Source organism: Mus musculus, chromosome 7, assembly GCF_000001635.26.
Source record: "Mus musculus strain C57BL/6J chromosome 7, GRCm38.p6 C57BL/6J".
NCBI classification, from domain to species: Eukaryota; Metazoa; Chordata; class Mammalia; order Rodentia; family Muridae; genus Mus; species Mus musculus.
The window spans coordinates 36,030,883-36,053,540 of NC_000073.6; the positions used below are offsets into that span (position 1 = coordinate 36,030,883).

General features: G+C 48.0%; 1 long non-coding RNA gene across 1 annotated transcript; it reads left to right on the plus strand.

The window, feature by feature from the left end:
- Positions 1 to 12,713: 12,713 nt before the first annotated feature.
- Gm36286 lies at positions 12,714 to 21,821 on the plus strand. The gene is made up of 5 exons (XR_391261.3): positions 12,714 to 17,042; positions 17,152 to 17,212; positions 19,641 to 19,803; positions 20,782 to 20,874; positions 21,326 to 21,821. It is a non-coding gene; the product is annotated as a predicted gene, 36286 (long non-coding RNA).
- The last annotated feature ends 837 nt before the right edge of the window (positions 21,822 to 22,658 follow it).

Below are 22,658 nucleotides of genomic sequence, written 5' to 3' on the forward strand. Positions count from 1 at the left end.
TGTTAGTGCTAAGATCTGCCAAACACGACGTCAAATAGACAAGTTCTGTCCCCAGCCTCTGCCTTACTCACTGGTAAGCATCAAGCAAAAAATTATCTGGGAACTCAGAAGTGTGTGTGTGTGTGTGTGTGTGTGTGTGTGTGTGTGTGTGTGTGATAGTCTTCTTTCCAAAGCTATAACAAAAATACATACGGCTGGTGCTTCAGGGTATGTGTATTTCCCTCACAGTATTAGAAGTCAAACATCCAAGATCAGGTTTCCTCATTGTCATAGCTTCAGGTAAGGGCCTCCTTGGCTATATCCCATAGTGATAGGAAGTTGTTTGTGGGGAGCCATGAGGTGTCAGGGAAGGCAGAGAGTAAGGGGTGTTATGAAGTCCATTTCTGTTACTCTGTTCTGAGAGGTAACTCAGTTTCCTTAAAAGCTATCTATTCCCGTCTAAAGTCAGCTCCCTAGTGATATAGCCAACTCTCACTGGGCCATGCCTCTTAAAGGTCCTACCCTCTTATTATGAGCACACTGGAGACAGAGCTTCCAGCACCTGAATCTTTGGGGAGAATGCTAAAAGCTAAAATCCTACACACACCACAGAGATGGGGAATGTGGTGGGTTGGAGGATAAATGTCTCCCATAGGCACATGTATTTAAACAGTTGGTCTCTAGATGATGGCGCTGTTTGGGGGGAGATTATGAATCCTTTAGGAAGGGGAGTCTTCTGGAGGAAATGTATTACTGGGAAAGCTTGGAGGAATTATAGCCTCAGCCCGCTCCCTGCTTGCTCTGTCTCTTCTGCAGATGAAAGTATGATCATCTGGCTTCCTGCTCTGGTTGCATGTTGATACTTCCTCCCCATCATTAATGGACTCCATCTCTCTGGAAACATAAGCCAAAATAAACTCTTTTCTTCTGGCCATGGGATTTTATCACAGCAACAGAAACATGACAAATTCAGGCTTCACACACTACATCTCGGTGCTTTGCCTGTTCCCTCGCATCCACACTTGATATCTTCCATGGAAAGCTCAAGTGTCTGCTGCCCTCACCTCCCTGACATGCAGGTGTGTGATCTGGCCCTGGAGGAGGACCAGTGTGCAGGTGATGCTGGAGGGACTGAGGCAGAGGTGGAGGGGGACAGCTCTCATACTCAGGTTGACTTCTGAGGAAACGGCATGGGCACTTTGCCATCTGTCCTTGGAGAATGGCATGTCATATGCCTGGCTGGCCTGGCCTGACCCCCTTGGTCTGTGCTTTTTGCAGACTGGAAATGTCTTCTGCCCCTCTGGAGGCCCTGGTCAGTTGAGCGAGCCCATGCTTGTAACACTCCGTGTCCCTGCTTCATCTCATAGATGGGGGTGAATGGCCTTCCATGTCCAGCTCAAGCTAAGCAGAACACTCCATTCTCGGCCTGTTCCCTGCTGAAATTTCTTCCATGCCAAGGAGGAAGTCTCCCACATAGAAGGAACACGTAGTTCCAGCATGAGCGGACACACTGGCTGTTGCTATTCCTTGCAGGCAATTCAGGCAGCGTTGCAAGGGACCATTCTGAGAGGAATAGGGTTTTCTGTCACTTGATGTCAGCCTCAGTCAGTGACTTACCTAGCCCTGTAGTTTGGCCGCACTGTAGCTTTGAGACTTCCAGGAGGCAGGGTTAGGATGCATACTTTGGGAATTCGGGAGACTGGAGCCTTGTTTGCTCCAGGCAGTGAGTACATTTTATCCCCCCCCCCCCCCCGTGAGGTCTGGTGTTTGAGGCCAGCTTTGTGGGACGGAAGATGAATCTTCATCCACTGCACCTCAGTGGCTCCTATTGTTCTATCATGGTGAGAAAATTCCTGGCTCTCATGACTAGAGAATGAGATGGTGTCTCTGGGCTGTCCACCGTGAGGATACATCATTGTGGGTTCATGGCCATGAGAATGGTGTACTCATGACTTCTCATCTCTGTTGGTTCAGAACCCTCTATCATTTATCTATCCGTCCACCCATCCATCCATCCTTTATCCTTTAAATCCATCCACCTTCACATCCACCTGTGCACGCATGCATGCATGCGTCTATCCATATGTGCATGCGTGCATGCATCCACTCACCCAACCATTCATCATCCATCCACCACTTCATGCATGTATGCATTTATCTCCTCCTCTATCCATCATCCATGTATGCACTCATTTATTCAATCACCCATCTCTCTATCCATGCATCCATCCATGCATGCACAGGTCCATCCATCATGGGTGCACCTATTCATCTGTCTCTTCATCTATCAATCCATGTATGCATATACCCATATATCCTTCCTTCCATGTATCCATCCACGCATACATTCATCCACCTACCCACTCATCCAAGACATTGGGGGCTTAAGCACAACTACAAAAGGGGTTAATAGAGGAAAGTATCTTTCCACCCAGACTCTGGGAGAGACCACATGTGTTCTCACATGCCATTAACATGCTACTACCATGGCCTTTGAAGGAATCTGTAGCATCACTGAGCTGAGTTCAGCCTAGAGAAACCAACAGCTGGACCATAGAGGGAAGAAAGGGTTGGCTTGGGCTCACCTCTCTCTAAAGAGAGCGTCCGAGTTCACTGAGGAAACTTTGCCCAACTTAATGAGAAGAGCCAACAAAGTTGTGGGGCTGAGTGACTGCTCTGCATTGTTTAGTCTCTTTCATTAATTCCTGCTGCCATTTGGGATGCAGGGATGAACAATAGCAGGGGCCTGTACAGATCAATACCAGATTGCTGATACTGCCTATCTGTTCTTGGAACAGATTAGTTGATAAATGGCAGGGGCCATATGTTTTGACAGGTGTGCGCTGTACAGTCTGGACCACGCTGGTTTCTGTGGAGCTCCATCCCAGGAAACCAAGAAAGCAGATAGGATATTTCCCTTCAGTCCAAGCCCATAGAGAAATGGTTGATTTTAAGCTACAGATAATAGATTTCTAGCAAGAGATACAGCTATGAAGGGGGAGGATGGGAAGGACTAGGCATCATGGATTGGGTTTTGGGTTTGGATCTGGACTTTGTTGGGGAGAGAGGGAAGAGAGTGACTGATTTACAGGTGGCAATGCTGCTAGAACTCTGATTACAGGAGCCAAAGCGGGGAATCTGGGGGACACAGGTCAGTAGATGTCTCTAGATAGTACCAATGGGGCTTTGTGCCAGGAGTGAGAGACATCCAGGGCAGACATATAAGGCTGGTGTTCCCAGGACCTCTCCAATTCTCAGATGTATTTAGGGTATTACATGTTAGTGACTGCATCAAGCCAACTCTCTTTTTATTGTTTCAGTATCTGCCTGTCCGAGATGCTCTTCAAGGTGGGCGCACATGTAGGTAGTTACTATGTCCGGTAATTGGGTTCAGCGTTGAGCTTTAGTGTTAGCTGGGTTTAAGTTGATGCTTGCCCCCACTGTTCTCACTCTTTGCAGACTCTGACACATAGCATAGGGCTAGTCACCCCAGTGTTGGTTCATGAAAGGTGAGGAAAGGCGGCTTCTAAGAGGCTTCTGGGATCAACGACCAGGGGCAAGGTAGGAAGAGGGTAACCTGAAGTAACAGATAAGTTGACAATCAGAAGATCAGATCTGTTCTCTGCTCCTAGCCCCCATGACTGCATTCTGTGGAAGTAATGCGTGCTCAAAGCACCCCCAGGAATACTATCTAGTGTGTATTTAGGGGGAACATCATGGAGAACAAACCTTTTCCGTGGAGGGACACAATTTGCATCTCCTAGCTTTCTTGTGAGGTAACCTGAGCCTGTCCCTTAACCCTAATTTCACAGAAGGGAAACTGAGGCTGCAGAAGAGGTGTGACTATCCCCACCCCCAGGATAACACTGGGTAAGCCTGTCATGGCTCACTTCATCTGTGTGTAGAGAGGCTATAGGGCCATCAGTCATCTACAGCTTTCTTGCATGCTCTGAAGTCTGTGACTCTTTCTTTAACCAAAGAAGGGACCCTGCATGCTCCTGCTCCTGCAGCCACCCAGACTCCCACGTGGGACCTTGTTCCAAGAACTCATTGCTGGACGAGAGGCAATTACAAGGGGGAATGGTGACCCTGGACTCAAAGAGTGTGGAGCCGTGATATATGGAATGTCAGCCCTTATAGTTCAGATTTGGCTTTTAAAAATCTCTAACACCCTCCTAAGAAATGATTTGACATCTTTAAACTCAACACTGGGCACAAATAAAGCTTATGGCAAAATTAACATAAATCATTAGCATTAATCATGCAGGGTTATTGATAACCCTCTGCATGCATGTATCACAATCCAGGCCAGGGATCTGGCTGGGTGATATTTCTTCCAGCTGTCCCAGCCAACTCCGGCACACATGGTGGCCGAGTGACTTTCCTTTCTAATTTTCCTCCTTAGCTTGACCTGTCAGAGATGCCCTGAGCCCGTCCCTGTCTGCTAACTTCACTGTCTCTCCCTCCTTTACTTCTCTTGTCTTGAAAAGCCAGACTTCTCATCTGTGTCAGAGTCCATCAAAGTCTGTGACTGTCACCCACCATGGGACTCCTGGAAACAAAAAGGCTGGGTGACAGTTAGCGATGGGTAGCCTATATTGATCAACCTCAATACCGTAGACTTCGTGTTTACTTACACACTCCTCTCTGAAGCCACAAACTGTCCCCCTATTCTGCATATGGATGCTGGCATGTTCTTAATTTCCCAGGAGCTAATGGGTTTCTTCACTGGTCCACGATGCTGGGGTGAGGCAGGCCCCTGTGAGAGGAGGGTAAGGGAAAGGGCTGGGCTTTGCTATCATTCACAGCATCTCAAAATGGGTTTCTTTATTTCTCTGTTTTTATTTAAAAAAAACTTAAAGAAGACATAATTTTACTTTATGTGTATGAATGTTTTGTCTGCCTGTGTTTGTTTACCACATGCATGTAGTTCCTGGTGAGGCTACAAGAGGGCGCTGGATCCCCGGGAGCTGGAATTACATCATCTGAGTGCTGGGGACTGAGTGGGGTCCTTTGGAAGAGCCTTAAGTGCCTTTAAGTGCTGAGCCAGTTTCTCTAGCCTCATCATTTTCTTTCTGAAACACAGTCTCCCTATAAAGCCCAGGCTGATCTCGAACTCATAATCCTTCTGAGTCAGCCTGCGGAGTATGGGGATTTTAAGTATGTGTGTACACTCCCAGCCTTTAAAGCACTCATTAAGAAAATGTCCTATAAGCTTGGCTACTGCCCGATCTTATGGAGGCGTTTCCTCAGTTGAGGTTCCCTCCTCTCAGATGAAGTTGATGCCAGCCTGCCTCAAATTGACATAACTAGGCAGTGCACAGGGGGTTATGATTGCCAAAGTTCCATGAAAGAACTTCTGGGGCAGGAAGGGGTAGGAAAAGGAGTCCAGAGAATTCTAAGGGGAGGAGCTTTAAGGCTGTAGACAGGCATTTAGATCAAGGGAGTGCTTGAGACTTTCAGCCTGGTACCGCCTATGAGGGAGGTGAGAAATGAGCTGTCCCTCAATAACAGCATCCAACACAAGGGGAAGTGAGTTTTTATAAGACCTGTCAGTGGAGGTGACATTTAAGGTCCCTTCTACCCATGCAGAGTTTGCAAGCTCCTTCATGGGCTCTAGTCTGAATGCTGGCCATGTAGAAGCCATAGTTTTATCCCCCTGCCCCCAACATTTGCTTGGTCGGGTCTGCAGCCTTGGTGGGGGCGGTATGCTCTCCCACTGCCTGCTTGTGTAAGTCTCCTTACAACACTGATGGTTCAGAGTCTGAGATCAAATTCACTTCATGAGGTTCACACCTAGGTGAAGAGCTGCAGGCAGTTGGTGGCTGCTGAGAGATAGAAGAGTTACTCCCCCCCCCCCAAACCTGTTATCCAATCCAGTCCTAAAGGGTCAGATCTAAACACATGTACACGATAGCAGCACTGGATGGATTCCCTAGAAAACACACACACACACACACACACACACACACACACACACACACACACACACACCCCACACCTACACACACCAGGGCATGCGCGCATCATATCAGTAATACTTATAGAAGAGGACATATTAGAGATTGGTGCTAATGCTTTAAATCTGTTTGTCCAGATGCTGAAGTTTCTTGTTCCCAATTGGGGATAGTCAGTAGCTGGGACACTTCAAGTTGCTTGGGTAGGGCACCTGGTCAGTGAGTAGGGTGGGGGGAGAAGTAGGGGACACAGTAGCGGCAGGAGATAAAGCCAACCAGCAATGTGAGTTTTTGGGTAAGTGGCCACTGGTCACTTTCCCAATTGGGCCTGGGGTGGCAGGGGAAGGTTTAGGAATGCCCAGACTTTGAATTAGCCAAGGCATTTAAAAATTAACGGGCTTGCATGCGTGCATGTATGCGTGTGCACCTGTGTGCGTATGTGTGCCTGTGTGTGTATGCGTTCTCCATGTGTGGATCTGAGAAAGCTCCTGGGCAGGTGTGCATGTGAAATCCACTGGGAGCACAAAGCGGTGCAGCCAAAAAACCTCACCGCAGCGAGGAGGTCTCATGAGGTTGACAGAGATTGGGGAGGTCAAGAGCTGGAGCTGTGCAGAGGATTGAGTAAATGTGTTGTAAGGACAGTTTCACACGTGTATGAAACAATCAAACCAAAATTATCCTATTTTATTTTATCAGATCACAGGGTGCAGTCCCTTTGTGGAAAACAAGATAGGAGCGGGGAAGGCAGAATAAACCTTCACTCTTCCCACATCTGGGTCTGCGAGGTGCCTGGCTCATAAGTGACAGCCAGAGGCTGTGAGGTTGGTAATCGGCAGAGGATGCAGGGGTGGTTGAGTCTGGACAATGAGGTGGCTATCTGATCGTGCCCAGCTTATCTGTGCCTCTAGGTACCTTTCTAGGAATTGGAAGGTCCCTTGTACCTTAGGACACAAGGATCTAGACAGGACTTCCAACAGTCTGGAAATACTGCAGGTCGGGAAAAACCATTCAAAGCAAGGATTTTAGCTTTTGTAAACAAAAATGTTCTAAGTCAAGTCTGCTTCAAGTGAGGCCCGATCCAGTAAAGTAAAAGAGCATAGGCAATACTGCTTTGGATTCATCTCGAGTGTCCTCATGCTCTGATTTGCTTCTTCCAAGAGCCTCCAGCTCTCTTGGTGTATGAGTATCTATATTTCTTGTGATTTTAATCTTTCCATACTCATGACTTTTGTTGCTTGGCCAGGATTGGGTGACTGATATGTGGGTTTGGTCAAAGCTGTGTATTAATTGATGTATAATCCTTAACGTCCAATTCTGATGGCATCTGTAATGTCAATCTGGTGTAAACTCCACAATTTAGATGTAGGGGCAGGGCAGAGATTCTTCAAAGGAAATTGAGTATCTGTGTGATCAAAAATAAAAAATAAAATAAAATAAAGGAGGTTTGGGATGGAACTCAATACACAGTGCTTTCAACTCTAAAGACACTTTCCTTAGAAACTGGCTTCCCACTAGGAACTCTTAGATTTCCTGGAAGGCCCTGCATCTCTCCTGTGTGTGGAAAGTGAAGGGTTGGGTGTGCCTGCCATTGTGGATGCCAGAGTCTGTGCAGGTGGGTGTGGAAGTCCCAGGTCAGAGGTCAGCGCTGGGTTTCTTCTAGAATCGTGATCCACCTTACTTTTTGAGACAGGGTGTGAGCAGGGAGCTCACACATTTGGCAGGATTGTCTGCTCAGAGAGCTCCGTCGACGCTCCTGACTCTACCACACCAGTGCTGGGGCTGGAGATGTGTGCCACCACGCCTGGTTTTTAACCTGGTTACTAGGGGGTTTGAACTCAGGCCCCCATGCTTCTGCTACAGGCACTTTACCCTCTGAGCCATCTTCCCAGCTCTACATTTCTTTGCTGTTATCATCCATGCTACCACAGAGTTCAGACCTTGAGGCTCCGTAATGCTTAGATGTTAAGGAAAGGTGAACGCAGCCGAGGAGCCATTTCCTTGTGTGTGCGTACCATGGGTGCCGGTTGTGGAGGCTCAGGAACTGACGACATGTGGTCTTCCGCTAGCCAGAGACCCATCCATCGTCAGAGAGGGATCTCACTATGCCAGGATGGGTCCCGATGTGTGGCCCTCCTGCCTCAGCCTCCTGGGATCTGGCATCACAGACAGATGCCACCACACTGGGCTAAGCAAGGTTCTCCTTTGGAGCAGAAACAGCAAAGCCTTCCTCCTTTTCTCTCTTTCCCTCCCTTCTCTCATCTCTCTCTTTCTTCCTTTGAGATTGTTCTCTCCTGGCAGTTTTTGCAGGAATCTTTGTCTTGCTTATTATCTGTGCCTGCCCATCCCCCGACCCCATCTCTCCCCTCCCCCTCCCTCCGGTACATAGGGACATTGTCTGTAAGTGGTACCATCCACAGACATGACTAGGTCCCTTGACTTTATGGGTTAAAATGCATTTGTTGACCTCTGTACAATTCCCATATCTTAGTCATTTTTTGTGTCATGATTCAGGACTCATTCATTAAGCACAGCGCTTCTCGGATGAAGGACAGACTTGAAAATCCCTCTTAAGGATGACAAGCGACATTGTTCAGTTTTATTTCTGTCATATCGCGGTGGCCGCGTGCCTGCCAGTGGCTAAGGGTCTCTCCTCTTCGTGAAGGGCGCTATTAAACACGTCATTCTGGACAAATCTGGCCTGATAGATCTGAGCTGTCCCCAGGTTGACCCCTGGTTCTGCTGTGTCAATGGATGTCTCAGTGAAGACACACCTGCTTTGAAGTGGGATGTGATGGGGCCAGCCTCAGGGCGGGATGAAGTTCAGATTCTTGGTTTGGGCTTGTTGGGTCTGTGGGTGTGTGAATCCTCCCATGACAGTCTATCTTCCTGGTTTGCTTGCTGTCTTGGATGCTCACCGAAGACATGTTCTAAATGCCTTTACACAGCAACTTTAGTTTTAGATGCAAGGATCTGTGCTGTGCACCCAGCCTCCAGTGTTTGAACAGCCTTTCCTCACCCCCTCCATCCTGGAAATGATGCTTCCTTTTAGAAAGTTGAAGACCTGCCCCTCTCTAATAAACCATCCAACAACTCTCTCACAGTCTGAGATTTCAGAAAGACCTACAGAGAGCGGGCAGTCTGTCTTGAGCGTCAGTGTGAGGGAGGCACCCCCAACTGAGGAGCTATTGACAGCTGATTGATTTTAGGGGGTCGGGGATTCAGTTCTCTTTAAGTGTGTGGCCTCTGGTTGGGTTGGTCAACCCTGTTCCAGTAGACAACCTCACATCCATGACTGTACATACAACACAAGCAGGAGCAGATGGGTTAGAAAAAAACAAAAAGAGGAAAACAGGTTGAGGGGAGGAAGGTGGGTGTGGGTCTGGGAGGAGTTAAGGGTGGACGTAACCAAGATGCATTCTACAAAATTCTCAAGGAATTTCTAAAAATATCTAAAAGAAACAAAAATCTGATGGCTTCATACATTTATTTATGGAGTTGTGAAGGCAAGAAGCCACCAAATTCACCACCTGATTGAAGGCCACATTGCAGCCAGTTCCAGTCTTGGTGAACTTAATAAAAGCTCCAAGGGCTGCGTATGTAAATGTGTGGTGTGGTGTGGTGTGGTGTGGTGTGGTGTGGTGTGGTGTGGTGTGGTGTGTGTGTGTGTGTGTGTGTGTGTGTGTGTGTGTGTGTGTGTGTTGAGGGTGGGGGCAGGGCTCTTCCGAGGCTGAGGCAGGAAGATTGCAAGTGTGGGGCTAAACTGAGCTATGTTGTGAGGTCCAGAAGGGTCTATTCTATAGTGAGACCTTGTTTTCAAGGGAGAGAAAACAAAAAACAAACAAACAACTAAACAAAACAAGACAAGAAACATTCCAGGGCCATATACATCTAAAAGCCATGATACCTTTCCCAGTGCTTCGAGGCCAGATGACCCCCAGACTGCCTCGGGCTGGCTTTCCCACAGACAGCATGCTTGTGAAGGAAAAGTAAGGGTTGCAACAGCCACCGGGGGCTGGATCCCTAAGTTTCAAACCCAGGATTTTGTGTTTCAAGCTCTTTTTGCTGATCCTGTCTGATTGTCCTTCTCTAAAATGGCCCTGGGTGGTCTCGCTGTCCTTTCTCTGCCTTGTAACCTACATTTTCTCTGTCTTACTGCTTTAGACCCCTAGGCAAATGTCCCTAGGGTGTGGGAACCATGAGCCTGTGGAGGCAGAATGGAAAGTGAGAGGCAGAAGACATTACCTGCCATCTGGGGCCACCGTGGGGTAATCTGTGCAGCAAGAGGTGACTTAGCAAGGCTGTGGGGAACTTGGGGAGGGTGCTGCAGCCTGGCTTTATAAAGGAGGAAGGATCTGGTAGACTTAGAGTGCATGCATTATCCATGTGAAAACGGTGGTGGGAGAGGACACTGTAAGGGACCTTTGGACAGCTGGCAGCTTCCAGATGGGAAACAAAGACATCAGGCACCTGGAAGTCATGCCCACTCTGCCTTTCTGGTCCTGAGGCTTCCCTGGGGACATTGCCATTCTATGAGCTTGGAGGGTGGCCCACACCCTGCATGGTGAATAAGGATCTGCAATGTGGAGTAAGGAGAAGATACTCCACCAGGTAGCCCTGGGCCCACAACAATCAGGGCTCTTCTGATTCGGGACCCTAAGATTCCAGAAGGGCCTGCAGGTGCTCTGTGCTCAGTACTGGGCTTGATAACCCTCAGTGTTCTCTTTGTGTAGTGTAAGTGTGACTCTTGGACCCTAGAACTCACAGCAGAGCTGGGAGTGTCCTCCGCGCTGAGCGGCAGGGCTCTGAGAATACCTGAGCCACCAGGTCCAAGCCATTCTCCTTAGATTGACCCCTCTGTTCTCCCCTGATAGCCACACTGCACAGAGCCAGGCAGAGGGCTGCAAATGCAAGGGGTACTGGGGTCTTGTGTGTGCTTGGCAAACATTCTGCTGAGCTGTGCCTGGCACCCACAGGAACTCTTAAGTCTTCATTCTGGCCTTGACTGGCCCCAGTGGAGAAGATGTACCTAGCCCCGCAGAGACTTGACGTGTGGATACCCAGGGGGCCCCCACCCTCTCAAAGGAGAAGGAGAGGAGATGGGGGTGATCGGAAGCTGGGGGCAGTGAGCAGGATGTAAAGTGAATAAATAAATTTTAAAAAGGGTAAAAGATATTTTTTTTCTCCCCTGGGTCAAAAATTCTCTCTCTGTCTCTCTCTGTCTCTCTCTGTCTCTCTCTGTCTCTCTCTGTCTCTCTCTGTCTCTCTCTCTCTCTCTCTCTCTCTCTCTCTCTCTCTCTGACAATGTGGATTGGTGAGTAGAACATGTCTTTTTGAGATGCAGATCCAGGAGCAGGCCTGTGGCAGATTCAAAGCTCAGTGGGTGGTAGGCACAGTGGCTCCAAGTGTAGCTCAGCCTGGCCAGTGGTGTCTCAGTTTCCTTGCTAGAAGAGTGTGCATCAATTACAGTTTTTGTTCCATAGTTGGGGGAATGAGTCAGGAGTGGACAGGTCCATAAGATGAGCTGTAAGGAGCACCTCTTGTGTTAAGAAAGGACATATACTGGTCCAGGCACTGTGCCCACCACCCTAGTGGGGTCTTGAGATGGGGCAACGTACTGGTTACCTTTCCTCTCAATGTGACCAAAGTCCTTAAAGGAAGCAACTTGAGGGATGTATTTTGGTGCACAGTTCAGGGGACACAGACCAATGGGGAAGGCATGGTGACAGAATGGCTCCCTGCCATGGTGACAGGAGCATGAGGCAGCTGCTACGATCCTGATGGGTGGCCAGGAAGAGGAGAGTTCAGGCTGGAAGTGGGATCTGCTATAACCTCAAACTCCTTACCTCCAAGGATCCAGTGGCTGCCAAGCAGGCCTCCCATCCCAAAGGCTTTGCAACATCCCCCAACACCACCATCCCTGCCTGGCTGCTCAGCCTCTGCCTCCAGACCTCTAGAGAGCAAAGCCATCACTGCATTGGGAGGTTGAGCATCCCTTAGCTGGGTGTTTCCATGTCTACCTTGGAGCCCGGGGAGCCGAGGACCCCAAAGCTGTATGAAAGGAGCTGCTGGGGATGTTGAGAAACAAGTTAGACCCTTTTATTTATGCTTCTTTGAAAACAGCCGATGTGTTTTGATGATTTCTGAAGAGTTTAAAAACAATATACTTAATTGCTATGAGTAATTTCAGAGCTCATTAATGTAATAAATCTCCGGAGGGAAATAGTCTTAGTTAACGATCAGCATAAAACCAGAGAGGCTCAAACAGCAAGTAGGGAGAGGCTCCAGCTTGTGCTAAGATGGAGCAGGAACGGTGGGTATGGGGAAAGAATGGGGCCTGTTTGTCAGCGGCACGTGCTGGTGACTGGCAGCTGATTGGTGGCCCCTGGAGGCTGGGCAGGGACTACCCTCTGACATCATTGTCACCTGAACTTAAGATCTTGGGAATCATCATCCATAGATTTTTGTGGTTTGCAGGGGTGGGGTGGGGGGATGGGGCTTGGACTCCAGTGGGGGTGGGGTGAGGGGTGGGGCTTGGACTCCAGCTTGGTGAACTTGGTTTACCATGAGGAAAGAATTACTTGGAAGTCACAGGGAAGCACCTATAAAAGCCCAAACCCACCCCTAAGCCAAGATAAACTCCCAACTTCTGAAGTCCCTAACGCATCCCTCTCTTGATCTGCCTCATGTCCATCAGAGGCACCTCTACGCAGCCCTTAGTTTCCTGTTGTGGTGATAAAATAGCCGTCATAACAGTGTAAGGGAGGCTGGGCTTATTTTGCCTCACGTTTTCTGAGCTTCATGTATGGTCACGTGACTCTGTGCATGTGCTGAGGCAGAGCATCAAGGCAGGGAGCATAGGATGAAGCAAAACAACTCATCTTACAGTGGACAGGAAGCAGAGAGGGCCCTGGGGAGAAGATATTCCCATCTAGGGCATATTCCTAAGCAACCTACTTCTTCCAATCAAGCCCCAACTTTCACTTTCCACCACCTCCCAGTAATGAGGTTTATTTCAGCTTACTGTCCATCATCTTGGAGAAGTTCAGGCTGCAGGATCTGCAACAATTGCTCACATCACAGCCACAGCCAAGAGTAGAGAGCAATGGATTCACGCACGTATACACTCTAGATCTCAGCTTGCTTTCTTACCTATACAGTTCTGGTCCAGCCTATAATTAGGATGGGCTTTCCCACCTTAATTGACTAACATACCTAAGGTAATTCCCCATAGATATTCCCAAAGGCTAACCTAATCTACACCAAGATTGCCTTCCCAGGTAGATTGAGTCAATTTGACAATGGAAATCAACGGCCACAAGAGATCATGCTGTAGCGCTCCATTCTACATTGCTGGAACCCCAAGTCTTCCAGATCATCAATGCTTCTTTAGATTTCAGTTCCAAGGGGTGACCTCTTTCCAGGTTGGTGATCTGGGTGGACCACTGCACCATTGCAGCCTGAGTTAATGGAAGACCTGAGTTTGTTGCAGCAGAACAATTTGGACCTAAGATTCCAGTGCTATTGAAGCCACGCTATCCTAGGATCCTGATCTAAAGACAGCAGGTGGGCTATCAAAGCACTTGTCTTATTCTATCATGTTTGTTGGAAGACGGGGCTCCCTTAAAGGGAAATACCATCCATGGGATTGGGGCCTGATTATGTATTGAGTGGCTCAGGGTGGTAGAGGTATTTGTGTGTGTATTTGGGTGTGCATGTGCAGACATGTACTAGTTTAGCAATAGCGTCTCGAGGGTCTCCTTAAAAGCTACAGGCAGGAGAGAATGGACTGGCTTAGTGGAGAATGGCTAATTAGTAGTTCATGGTTGAGGAAAGTCAGCTTCATCTAAGGGTGGCCTGGATCAAGAATCTCACCTTCTAAGCCAACCAAACTAGGTGTAGCTATAAGTAGGCAGAGGCATGGAGGGAACCATGTCTAGGTACCAACCTGGATTGTATAATATAATGAGTTTGAGGGCAGCCTCAACTGCGCAGAGATATTAAATAAATATAGTGTTGTGATCCAGCAGCAGTGTAGCTGGCAGAAGTGTGTAACCCTAGGCAACTCTCTGTCCCCATCATACGCCCCATGCTCTTCTGAACTGACTCACAGGGAACATGGTGACATCACTTGTCTTTAAATAAGAGATTTTATTTTTGTTTTATGAGTATGAGTGTCTGTCTACATGTATGTCCATAGTGCATATGTGCCTGATGCCTACAGATGCCAGAGAGGGTACTGGATCCCCCAGAACAGGAGTTAGACAGCTATGAGCTGCCATGCAGATGCCTAGAACTGATCACAGGGCTTCAGCAAGAATAGCAAGTGCTCTTAACTGCTGAGCCATCTCTCCAGCCTGACCTTCCACCTTCTTGTCTCTTTTTGGTGACCTCTGGCCCAGTGGCAGAGCTCTGACAGTGGGTGGTGGACTCCACTTTGTGAATCAGGTAGCACTGTGCACCGGAAGGTAGGGGGCAAGGAAACAGGGATAGACACTCAAATATGGGACCCTTCCAGGTAGCCCCCGACTCTCACAGCCCTTGAGCAGGACGCTTTGGAGAATCCAAGAAGCAGGGGTTACAGCGATGCCTTCTCTAATGGCTACAAAACAACATTGAGCAAGTAAGCTATCCAGGGAAAAGAGGAAGCCAGGTCGCCTTGAGGAGTGAGATGTCTAGCAACATACTTACCAAATTCCATTCTTACCCACTGGCGCCTCATAGGCTGCCGGTCCTTTCATTGCTCATTCAGTGCTGCCTAGAACCAAAGGAAAATAAAGAGGAGTCTCTTCCAATGCAATCTAGAATACGCTTCCAGCTTGAGTAGAATACGCTTCCAGCTTGAGGCTGGCTAAAGCGTGCTGTCCAGGTTTGCTCTGGGTTTTCTAGGCTGGGGTGGGTGTTTGAACCAGCGTAGGGCAGTCCTGTTGAAGTGGGTGGTACAAAGGCAGTTGGGAAAAATTCCGAGTGAAGGGCATGTTTGTGCTTCGTTCTGATTCAGCTAGGAGCCAACACACAGCCTCTGATAACACTTTAGCTGTGTTGAAATCTTCTCGCAAGGAGATATGACACTGTAGTGTATGAATTATCCATGTGACCGAGGAGTGTGTTTCTTAACTTTCTCTATTCGAAGCAAACTTATGTGGGTTTTTTTTCCCCTTCTTGTAAGTCTAGGAAAAAAATCCTAACCTCTCAGACAGTGACATTACTGTCACCTGCTTAAAATAGTATGACGTTCTTCAAGTCTGAGCATACTCTCTAGGGCTCTCTGTTTTCCATGAAAGCATTTATTTCAGTCAAAATACTTCATGTTTTTCTCCATTCCGACATTTCCCCAAAAAGGAGTGGCAAGACGATATAGCAACTTAAAACTCCCACGCCATCGCTAACAGAATGCTTTCCTCCTCCATGGAGAATCCCTCTCTCCTCGGACTATGTCAGAAGCCCTGGGGGCGGGGCTACCCACGTCTGGGGGGTTTCCAGGTCCTGCCTGTGGATTGGGCTCTAGGAGATGGGAGGGTACTGTCAGGGAGATGGGTGGGGCCCCAAGAAGGTGGGTGGGGTTCCAAGGATGTGGGTGTGGCTCTAAGGAGGTGGGTAGGGTTCTACAGTCCTGGATGGCGCACCAAGGAGCTAGGCCGGGGTCCAGGGAGCTGTATGGTACTCTAAAAGATGATAGGGTACATCAGATGCTGGGTAGGGCTCAAAGGAGGGCTACAAGGGTGTGCCTAGGACTCTAAGGACCTAGATGGAGCCCCCAAGGAGGTAAGAGGGTCTCTGAGGAGCTGTGTGAGGCTCAGAGGAGCTGAGAGCAGCGCCTAGGTGCAGGGGCATATATGGAAGGTCTGCAGAGACTGAGACGGACTCCAGGGAGCTGAGTGGGGCCTCGGGAGCAGAGAAGGGTTTCTTAAGGCTGAGAAGTCCACCAAGGAGTTAGGAGGTCCCTACAGCCACTGGTGGGCTCCAGGTGCTAGGAGCGGGCCACACTCCTCCGTGCCCTTGTCTTTGGTTGCCCTCACTGCTCAGTTACACCTGTGCTCCTTTTCTCCCCTGATTGAGGACAGAGTCAGATTCCCCTTCCCGCCCCCCTCCTGCCTTCCTTAGCCTCATGCACTGCTGGCCCTCATCACCCGCATGATGGAACTCTGAATATTCGGACGTGGGCTCCCGGGCTGCAGATGTCATGTCTTTCGGCCTGTTGTTAGCCAGGAGACAACACGGACTCCCCTGGTTTACCTGTGTAGTCCCAGCGCGTCTCAAGGTGCCGTGAGCGCCGCATCTCCTGTCAGATGTGGTTGGCGAGAGATGAGGACAGCATGACCACCCGGCCCCCCAGTGCGCAAGGCGCAGGTCAGCTCGCGAGGACAGCGGCGCAGTGGTGATGTGGCCATGACTACTTGTCAAGAGAGTAGAAGGAAAAGTTGGAAAGGGGGGTTGGAAGTGGCAGGAGGGGGTGAGGAAGGGGGGCTGCAAGAGAAAGGTCCTGTCATCCCTGGATGACATTCTCACTGTTGCCCGGCCTGTTCCACGGGCTGTGTCCAACCCCCTGGGGATGGGGGATGGATTTCCAAACCATTTTGCAGGCCCCTCACAGGTGCCTGGAGCAATTTGATTGGCAGCGCCCATCAGACATCTGCAATTCATACCACTCGTTTAATCAGGGCCATTGGGAAGTCTGGGCTGGCTTTCTCTTGTGTCTTTACTGCTCATAAGTGTGCCTGTGTGCACCTGGGGTGGGCGACATCCCAATGGAAAATAACTTCGGCCTGGAGCAGGGCACCTTTGGAAGCCTATAGGCCTGGGAGACTGCTGTGTCGTAACAAGTTTGTGAGATTTTGGAAGGGAAACCACAGTAATGGTGCCAGTTCTTAGGATCATAAATAATCATAATGAACAGGACTGCTGTATATTTATGTTGGTTTGTTTTCAGACACTTTTCATTTTATTTTGAATTTTTTCATATTGTGTTGACTTGAAACACTTCTGTCTATAGCATGGCGTGCTCTGCAGAACACTGGAGAGCAGCGCAATTCTGTATCTGTCCACCGAAACACGCAGCGGCCGGGTGCGGGCAACTTCTAACTGCCTTCAGGGTCCCGGGATGGCCAGGTTAGTCTCCTGGAAGATGCTGGACATTGGGGGACAGGTATCATGGCAGAGGCTGTGGGTTTTTTCTCTAATATTAACTTCAGTAATGTCTTCCTGACTCTGTATCTAGAATGCTATTCCCAGAGGGACACAGTGTTTTCCAGTTTCCTTCCTGGATAAGCTTGGAAGGGGTAAGTTCATGGAGAATAATGGCTGTGTCTGCAGATGTATGTGCAAATGGACCATGAGTCCACACGTGCTTCAAGGACCAGGATGGAGAGCAGTGGCTCTCATGCTGACATTGAACAAGAGGCTATAGCTTAGGTTATATAAAGGTCTATAGGTTCTATAAGCCATAACCCAGGCATTGATTCTGGTGGATGGATAGAAGGGGCTTGGTGATGCTTGCCTATGAAAGAGCCAACGTTAGACCTCATCTTCAGGCGTCTCCTGAAATCACTCTTTTAAAAAAGTTATTGGGGGCTGGTGAGGAAGTTCCTTCCAGAAAGTACTAGTCAAGTTTCATCTCTAGAACTCATCTGTAAAACAAAAGAAGCCAGCTGTGTCAGGAGGATCCCTGATGTGAGAGCCAGTCTAGCCTAGTTGGTGTGACCTGAGTCCTAGTTAGGGACTTTGTTGCATTAAAACTGCAACAAGGTAGCCATCCAGCCATCCTGAGGAACAATACCAAGGATTCTCTTGCACCAACCCACACATAGGTACACACACATACATAAACACATATAAACAGGCACACACATATACAGATACACATATACACAGGCACAGACATACACAGATATACACAGACACACATACACACAGACATGCACACACACACAGACATACACATAGTCACACAGACACACAGGCAAAGACACACAAACATACACTTAGACATATGCACCTAAACACACAGACACAGACACACAAACACACACAGAGTAACACAAACACACATACAGACAGACACCAAAATACACACACACACACAAATATACAGAGACACATACACACAGAGACACAGACACAAAAACACCCCCCCACACACACACACTTTTTATTTGTTTTAATAAAGCTGGGCATCCGACCTAAGGCCCTTCTCATGCTAGGCAAACAGTCTGCCATCGAGCAGCAGTGCCCTGCCAGGCAAGCACTCTCTGAGAGCTTCTCTAAGAACCGGCATTGCCCACAAACCAAATGATCTGTGGTGGATCTACTGTGGACCCCGTGGACTCAGGACAGTCGCTCTTCTCTGCCTGAAGTCCCACTTCTAATCCCTCAAGAAGGGTGCTTCTCCTTGCTGCCACACCTGTGGCAGGCACCTACCCCTGTTCACTCGCTTTGAGACACAGAGACAGATATTGCCCTTTGGCACAGGACAATGTTCACTGAAAGAAAAAGTTGGTTTTTCCTTCCTTTTCTGCCTAGCTTTCCCTGGGTTATGATTTTTTTTTTTAATCTTTGACATGTTCCTACTGGTAAAGCATTGTCCCTGGTTAAGTTATTTGTCTCCCTGTGTGGCAGCTTTGCTGGGAAATGAACTATTCATGTGGCTTTTAGAGTCACACGGGATTAGATCAAAACCCTAGGCCAGGTCCACTGGAGCAAAGTCCAAGATCCTGACTATGGGCTCCGGTCGTCCTGGGATTGCCAGGATATTTCATTCAGAAGTATTTTGTTTTGTTTTTCTTGAATTACTCTTTGTCTGTCTATGCCCCTTGGCCAGGGTTCCCCACCTCAGCCCGAAGCCATGGACTCAGTGGATATTTGTGATTCTGCTCTGGCACTGCCCCTGGAAGCATGGAGGTAGCTCCTAGTACAGGGTGCCACCCCATAGTGTCCCCAGACACTGCTGACTCAGGGGAGAGGAAGAAGGAAACAACTTAGAGGCTGCACGATGGCATCCACAGTGGATCCTTGTGCTTCAAAAGCTCCAGCAGAGTGTTGCTTTGATGAGCTCCAGAACCAACGTGATGGGGTCCAGCTCACTGTATGTGGTACTTAAAAGAAATGTGACCCCCACTTTAGTTTCCAGGGTGCCGGTGCTGTGTAGGCATGCTAGCTTCCTAGTCTTGCCCAAGTTCAGGAAAGGAGGCCGTTTATGCATCTCTGTGGGCACTCGTCCCTTCATCTCCAGGTGGCACTAAATGTACTCACACTTCCCATGAGAGGATGGCAGGTTTCACTCCAGGCTCTAGGCTGACTCAGTAAGTCCACCACTTGGTTGGATCCCATGTCCTGACAAAAGGCAGAGGATGGTCCATCTTGTAGAGAAAGGAGATTGCTCATAGTGATATTCCAATTTTGAATTGGCAAAAAATTAAGATTTTTTTTTTTTTGGTGTGGCTTAGTCTGTACCAATTACTGTATATATCTTTTTTTTTTTCAATTCTTTCAGTGATTCCCTGAGTAGGTGAAGTTTTAGGAATCCATATAACAGATGGCAAAATGGAGGCTGAAAGAGTGAAATAGCTTTTCCAAACTCACATAGACAGTGGAGCAGAGGTTGTACATAGCCTGTGTTTGCTAGCTTGCTTTCTGTTGCTATAATAAAACACGCTGACCAAAAGCAACCAAGGTAGGACAGGGTTCATTTGTTTGTTGTGATGTTTCCAGGTCACAATCTTGAGAGACCAAGTCAGGAACTAAGGCAAGAACTGCATTGCTTCTGACCAAGAAACTCCCATCACAGCCAAATAAATATACCAGGAACGACAGAAGATGCTGCTGGCTAGCTGGCTTTCAGGCTAACTTATACTCAGCTAGTTTTCTTATACAGGTGAGGACCCACGGATGGTACCACCTACAATGGGTTGGGCTGTCCTATACCAGTTGCCCACAGGCCACTCTGTCCCAAGCAATTCCTCGGTTGAGGCTTTCCTTTTTGATGGTTCTAGACTGAACTAACCAGGACAAAGCGTACTTGTAAGTCTTGTGCCTTTAGCTTATGCATGTCATGACAAGGACCTCAATGGGTTCTCATGGGCACCTTGCTGATGTATGGCTTGGGGCACTGACCGAGGTCTGGTCTTAAATGAGTGACACCACCTCTTTGCACCTTGGTTGGCCTTATCTGTCACAGAGGTTCAGACTGAATGGGCCTTCAAGATCCCACTAGGTAAGGATGTGTTCCTAAAATAAGACTCAGATCTATGGTGGTTTGAATAAGAATGACGCCCATAGGCTCATATAGTTGAATGCCTAGTCACCAGGAAGTGGAACTCTTCGAAAGGGTTAGAAGGTATGGCCTTGTTGGAGGAAATGTATCACTGGTGGTAGGGCTTTGAGGTTTCAAAAGCCTGTGCCAGCCCCAGGAGCTAGCCCCCCTCCCCTCTCTGTAGTATAGCTCTCAACTGCTTCTCTAGTTCCTGCCATGTCTACTATGCCTACCACCATTTCCCTGCCATGGTGACACACCTCTTCCAAAAAGGTCATCCCTCTGCCAACAAGGCCACACCTCATCCTATAAGGCTATACCTCTGGTAAAAATCAGGGTTCTCTAGAGTAACAGAACTTATAGAATTAATCTTTAGATATAGAAAAGTTTTTTTTTTTTATTAACAATGGCTGACTGTGAACAAAAGTACAAGAACCCAGTAGCTGTTCAGTCCATGGGGCTGGATGTCTCAGACGATCTTCAGTAATGCTGGAATCCCAAAGACATAGGCTCTAATGCCAGTGAAGGAATGGATGTGCTACCAAGGTGAGGGCAAACAGGCAAAGAGCAAAAGCTTCCTTTTTCTGTGTCCTCACACAGGTTTCCAGCACAGAGCATGGCCCATACTAGATTTGGATTAAAGACCCAGATTATAGGTGCGTCTCTTCCTAGCTCAAAAGATCTGGATTAAAGGTATGTCTTTCTAACTCAAAGATCCAGATAAGAAGGAGATCTTTCTACTTCAAATTAAGCCAAAATCCCTCACACATGTGCCCCCTATTTTGATATTTTAGTTCTAGATGTAGTCAAGTTGACAACCATGAATGGCCAATTACACCTCCTAATCTTTCCCAGACATTTCCATTGACTGGAGACCAACTATTCAAACACTGTAGGAGTTATTTTGAGTCGAGCCACTCCGGCCATCCTCTCAAAAGCTGAGCTGCCCATTTCCCTTGGATTGTGGGGCTTCACGTGGTCATGAGGGTCATGAGGTCATGAGGTCATGGAAAACCCATGCAGGGAAGGGCATGCTGTTCATTCCAGATGTGGGATGAGAATTTTAGCCTTGCAGAGTCTCTCTGATGCCTAATATCCCATCCAGCTAATTTCCCAACCTTCTCTGCTTTTTCTCACATCCCAGGAAGCTGACAAAGCCGGCTGCTATGGAGGAATGACTTCAGTTGGTTTGGCCACTGGGAGAGCCCCAAAGGGCCTCAGAGAAAACAGTGGGTATTCTGTCCTGAGCTGACATACTGCTTTGGGGGTCCTGTATTTCAGAGCATTGGTACTCACAACACATATATCCCTAGCCACTGGGACATTTTAAGGGGTGTTTCTTTTTGTTCTTCCTCTCTTCTTTCTTCTTTCTTCTTTCTCCTCTTCCTCTTAGTTTTCTTTGACATAGATATAAACATTGAAACTTTCCTCAGGCTCACATGTCTCCAGACTCATTCTTTGTGTTTGTGTGTTGGGATTACAGGTGTGCACTGCCCTACCCGCCAGGGGTGGGTCTTTTGGAACTACTATGGTACTTTCTCCCTTCACCAAGTCCTTACTCACTCATATAGCTCCTTCCAAATACCGTTTATTTCCTACCCTTGCACCGTATAGCCATTTCCCTAAGTAGGGTACCTGCTACCACCCTTGAAGGAGGAATGAGATTGAAGTAGGAAGACTCCCAGTTCACAAAGGAAACTAAAACCCTACTTTGGTTTTTCTGTTGCTGTAATGAACTATTCTGACTAAAAGCAACTTGGGGAGCAAATGGCTTATTTGCTTTACAGGTTATAGTTTATCATAAAGAGAAGTCAGGGCAGGAACTGAAGCAGAGGCCACGGAGGAGTGCTGCTAACTGGCTTGCTCCTCATGGTTTGCTCAGCCTGCTTTCTTATACAACCTGGGACAACCTACTTGCCTCAAGGCATTCTGATGAAGGCATCTTCTCAACTGAACATCTCTTTTCCGAGGTGACTCTAGTTTGTGTCAACTGGACAAAAGCAACCGGCACAATGGACGATTCACGGAACAGCTTGATGTCAGAGCTGAGTCTTCAACCCAAGTCTTCAATTTTCATGTTTGCAGTTACACCCACAGCCTTCTCACTGAATGACTCAACTCACCAAAAAGTTTTGGTTGCTGGTGACAAGAAGGTTTTTCTCAAATACCCCAAGGGATAGATTCAAAGCAGGCATGCACCTTGCAGATTTTCCTATTGTTTCCACTGCCATGGGCAGTAGCCGCCATTGCAGTCAGTCTTAGACAGGAACTTAGCAAATGTTAAAAGAATATTAATGACACAGAATCTTATGGGAGGATGCATGTGCATTCTGTTGGCCACCCTGAGACTACAATGTAAATAATTAGCAAAAGTCAGATCGAACCCGGTATGTTCTATGTGGGGGTAAAATGCATGGTACAAATGTATTTTTACTTTGAATGTATTTATTACCGGATAAAGTGAAGACTAGCAATCA